The sequence below is a fragment of the Bidens hawaiensis genome, unplaced genomic scaffold, assembly GCF_021521415.1.
Source record: "Bidens hawaiensis isolate Kalapana, Puna unplaced genomic scaffold, B.hawaiensis_p1.1 tig00033487_1, whole genome shotgun sequence".
Lineage (NCBI taxonomy): Eukaryota > Viridiplantae > Streptophyta > Magnoliopsida > Asterales > Asteraceae > Bidens > Bidens hawaiensis.
Window position 1 is genome coordinate 1 of NW_027495735.1, and position 5,687 is coordinate 5,687.

A 5,687-nucleotide genomic window follows, 5' to 3' on the forward strand; every position below is an offset into this window, starting at 1 on the left:
CTTGGTTTTACCCGCCACACTCGATTCTAGGCGAGTATCGTGGGTGGGCAATCAGACTGTGGTTTTAGTCGGAGAAATGGCGACAACATCCCATAGTACAGTAGCAACCAGCGGTGGGTCTTGCCAGACTGAACAACGGTGCCATGGCGGGTATAGATGGATGAACACTTAGGGTTTTGCTACTACACGTTTTTCCGACAGTGTAACGACAGAGACGGCGGCGGTTCCAAGTTCAGATCTTGTTAGAATGGCAATGGCAAACGGTGGTAAGTGTGGTGGTTAAGGGCGTTCGTTGGTAAACAAGATGACATGGGTGTTTTTGTTAAATCCGACGACATGTGAGCTTTTCCAGCCGAATCCGAGTAGGCATGACACCTCATCTGACTTAACTATAAAAAAAAAAAACTAAAAAAGCCATGTCATCGTCTCCACTAACGACGTTAGCCTTCAGTTAATGATGGAGTGATAAAAACAATTAGGGTGAAAGTTGGGAGTGATGGGAGACAAAGTGAAAGTTAGGAGTGTTATCTACCAACGGGCGAAAGTTAGGAGTATTAAAAACCAATATCCCAATTAAAAACAATGAAAATTGAACCCATAACTTTTGATACCTTGTACTACCACCCTTTTCTTTGCATCAAAGAGTCAATTTATTTGTTTATGTTTTAAAACAAAATTATACATAAAATATATTTATTATTTATTTAAACAATTATGGGCCTCTTGAAATAATGGGTCTGAGTCCATCGACCTCCTTGACTCTCCTTTGGGCCTGGCTTCTGGCTTGTCGTGAAGTCTTTAACCCTGATATATATAGGTTATTCTATTGCTTATATACAGTGTTGCAAAAATCTCGACTAGACGCCGATTAATCGCTAGTCCATACTTCACTGATTAAATTTGGGCTAATCGGCCAATTAATTGGTCAATGGTCAAATCCGGCCAAAATCACGGTTTCCGGTGAGAATAATACCAAATTTGCGGTTTTCGCGCGAGATTTTATCAAAACCCGCGGTTTACGGTGAGATTCAAACCAATTTCCGACAAAAATGTGTTTATGTATGTATATAACTGAAAATTACAGATAAAAATGTATGCATATATATAATTGAAAATTATACATTAAAATTCGATTCGATTAATCGTCAGTCCCTACCTCACTACCCAACTAACGACTAACAATTTTTACAACAATATATCTATATCTATATTATTATATTATTAAGGAGAAGTGAGGGACAATGATGGTAATTTCACAATTAAAGAACGAGGGCAAAAACGGCATTTCACAATGGGGCAGGAAAAATGAATGTCTTTATTCATTGTTAAAGCGTTTGGTACAAGTTGATGAAGCTTCATATTTTAAGAAATTACTCTTTTATCTTTTGAGGATATTAGAGGGTTATTATTATTACACAATTAATATTATGATATTAAGTTCATGTACACTTTGAACTACCGGAGCATCTCGACCGCCCCCATCAATCCGTCTAATTGAATACTTTGAATTAATTATCAGTTTCGGTTTCGGTTCGGTTTCGGTTTCATCATAATAAATTGATGTTCTTCATTCAACCTATATTAGTAACAACCCCTTACCAATTCCAAATCGCCTCCTTCGTCTAGGTATGTATAACAATTTCGTTTGATGGATAATTGACAATGTTCCGGCTTCATCTGTTAAGGCTCTCAATTTATGACCTTTGCTCCGACCTCCACCCCCATCGCACGAAACAACTACTTTTGTCATCGTAATGATTTTCTTTAGATTTTTTTTGATACGTTGAGGTTAGACACAACTTATTCACATTTTTGCTTCCATCGCCTTAATTTGATGAATTGAATACTTACATGTTTTGATGATTTGTGTTATTACCTTTAGCTGAATTTGGTCCATTTTTGAATACTTGAATGCCTGTTCAAATGTTTGTGGTTTTTTGGTTTTGATTAAGTTGTATGATGCATTTACAAGAGGCTGAATTTACAAAGAAGATGGTTTCAAGTAGTTCTAGCCGAGCTGGAAATGGCCAGCTTTTAGACATGTAACGTTTGTTTGTAATTTGAACTTGTTTATACAAAAGAGTGATCTGGTTGTTCTCTTTTTATTGCAGGGTTCATTCTTGTGTAAAAGGACTTCAAAATTGGATATAATAATCTGCTTGCTCTTCATTGCGCGTATATTGATGAAAATTTGAAGAGATAAGTATGTTAGTTTTCTTTATTTAGTTTCTTTTAAGGAACTAATTTCATAAGGTTATAACCTTTTTGAGGTAATAACCTTTCCTTTAAGGTTGTTTTTTCTCATATTTAGTATTGTAGAGGTTTTGATGTAAAATGAGAGCTTTGGTAGCAAGAAATCTTGAAGGAAGAGGTCACAATGAAGTTTGAAGCAGGTTACTTTTACTTTCTTTAGTTTATTTTGTTATTGATTATATTTGTGCCACCTAACTTTCTTGCATCTTGGATTGATTTAAGTTAAATGAATAGTTTTGGTGGGTGAAAACAGAGGATATCATAAAACTTTTATGACGCCATGTCTGGTCCGACGTTTGACTTGGTAAGGCGTCCGGGTCTGAAAATATTTTCATAAAAGTTAACACATATCATAAGAAGAGTTAATAACATTTTTAAATTCTTATAGAAGATAGTCATCATAGTTAAATGTCAATTTAATTAATAAAACTAAAATTTTGGTTTGTTTAGCCCTGCTTGTGTGTGCGCACATATGATGTATATATGTGTGAACCCTCGGGTGGGCAAAAGTGAAATTGCACTAATTTTGACGTTATTTTACTAATCTCGTGAAAATAACGTTAAAAGTGACGGACGGTTAATCAGGCATCATGTAGTGGCGTTGATAGCCGAAAGACAAGGGTACATGCACCGATCAGCCGGTGTCCCGATGATTGAGTGCTATGTGCCTTATGTCCAAAGCTTGATGCAAAACTACTATCGAGCCGGGGGTCTCACCGAAAGCAGCCTCTCTATCCTTATAGGGTAGAGGTAAGGCTGTCTACATCTTACCCTCCTCAGACCCTACCATAGCTTTGCTATTGGTGGGATATACTGAGTACGATGATGATGATGATGATGAAAATTTTGGTTTGTTTCTTACGATTCGGTTTTGGTTATACCTTGTTCTAAAACCAACCCGCATCGAACTTAACAAACATGGCAATCAAATCAAGTGTAATCTGATTTGTCACTGGATTTGCAGCCTAAAAAAATTTATTGGGCCATTCAAGGATAAGTTTCCAAATAACTGGTTAATAAAAAAAAATTAGGCCAAAAGTTTTATTGCCATATTTATTGTTTGGAGTTAGTTTAAAATTTTTCTTTTTGTTGTTTGGAGTAATTAAAGGTTAGTGTTTATTTCTTGTTGTTATTTATGTTCAGTCAAATGGTGTGCAGTTTTGATACTCAAAAAGTCAAACTTTTATGAATTAATACTCAAAAAGTGCTGATTTGTATTAGAGATTTACATCTAAAGTTGTTGGCAATAGACGTAATATGCTTTTCATTGAAGCTATTTTGCCATTGATTTTGAGATTTATAAGTCAAATGTTGACTCTTATATTTGTTATGATTTGATCATGTGCTTATGTCTTATCATGCATATCTTTAGATGAATTTTGAAATTGTTTGTAACTCTTTTTTATAGTTTTGCAGAAACTGCAGTAGCTGGATGTGCTACCCACTGCAGCAAATCCTGTAATTGTTTTGTGACTTTGTCGGGTTCTTAGTTGCATTGATGTTTAGATTTAGGCTTATCTACGTTTGAGTATAGAACGTATGCTATTTTATTTTATAATAACATTGTGATTATGATACTTGATAAGACAAGACCAGCATTATAAAATGCCGAGCATGCCTTGTTGGTAGCCCTTGTGAATTACCGATTTGGTCATCCACAACTTTGCTTATAAAAAAAATAATGTTTGACTTGAATATTTAAGTGGAGGGATATAGACCAACCTACGTTTTGTCAAATCTTGGTAATGTTTCTTAAGGATAATTCTGTTCATCTTTTAAAATAAATATATACATGTCGCGAAGCGCAGGCTCACTTGCCATTATTATATTATAAAACATGAAGGAGGGCATGCTGGAGTTTTCTATGATGTTATATGCATGCTGTACAACCTCTTATGCAAAGATGTGGAGGGAAAAAATAGGAAAAAAAAATATTAAGAGCTCACTATCATCCTTTTAACAATACATTAACTCACAATGAATATCATCTAATTCATCTTCAACGAATTAATTGAATTTAAGGTTTCTAATCAATGTGTTAATAAGAGCCCAATATCATCCTCCTAACACATACATTAACCCACCAATGAATTCATCATCCAATTAATAGCCGTATGTTTCATCTTCTACGAATTAATTGAGTTTAAGGTACATACTTGATGGATTTAAGGTGATCATTAGATCCACTTCGTTTCCCACACTTGCTCTGCTCGATTTCATCCTTGTACTCGAAGCGGCTAAACTCTCGTTGGTTGTGATCGTCGTGTCAATCTTAATTTAGGGCATCATCGTAAAATAAAGGTTTGTTGACCCTCTAATCACCCTTTGAGTCAGTTTTTTGCTAGGTTTCCTACATAAGCGTGGTTAGTGGATGTCTAAAAAGTTCACATAAATTAATTAGTTGTTCATATATCAGTTTTAAAAATCTGAATAATTGTTTCTTTTTACAGTTGAAAACTATATACTCTTTTCTTTCCTTTGTTGCTAAATATGCTTATAATTCTTTTTCAGAAGTCTCTTTATTTGCATCTTTGGGCTTTCATGTTAGGAGGATCGTTTCACTATTTCTCTTTTTTTTTTATCATTCTACTTTTCTTATTGGTGAACAAACTTAGAAACAATAAAAAAGGAGAAAAGTTTCTACAAACTAATCTTTTTTTTTACATATTTATGCAAACTATATCTAATGTTGCAATGGTTTACGTGGAATCAATACACCGTCGAAAGAAGTTTCGTGATGTATGTGTGTAAATTTGTATAATAGTTGATTTAATTTTGACCCAAATAGGACTAGAGGTGGAAATATGGTGGGTTTGTTGATTGGTCAATGCGTGTTTGGGTTAAACCAGATTGACTTGTATTGTATAACTGTGCAGGTTGGTTATGTGACAACAATATGTTGTGCTGTTTACTTGTGAAATTTAGCATGGTGAGGCCTTTTTGTCATTTAGATTTTATACATGGACCGTCTTTTAAATGTTCGAATCATAATTACAATAAATATGTTGTCTTTTAGATGTTTTTTAACTTTTAATGCATTCAACAAAGGTACCAACGTTAACATGCTAGAAAATCATGTTCTAAACGTTAGATTACATGCCATTTGTTTTGATTATTTATGTATGAACATAATCTTAAATAAACACTATATTGTATGGACAACATCATACCTTACCCTCAACTTCCCAAGCAACAAAACAAATACACAAGATTTAGTTATCAAATTAGCCACTATGTTGTCTACAATGGTTAATTACTTGATTAGGGACAATTTAGTCATTTAGAAGAAGTAGTGCAAGGAGTCTAAGAAAATTTTAAAGTTAACAAAGGGCATTTTACTCTATATTGTGAGAGTTGAACATGAAAATCTTATTTTAAAAAGTTGAGTTGCCGCTCAATTTTGACTTTTTGTATAAAAAATAAAGATTGTAATC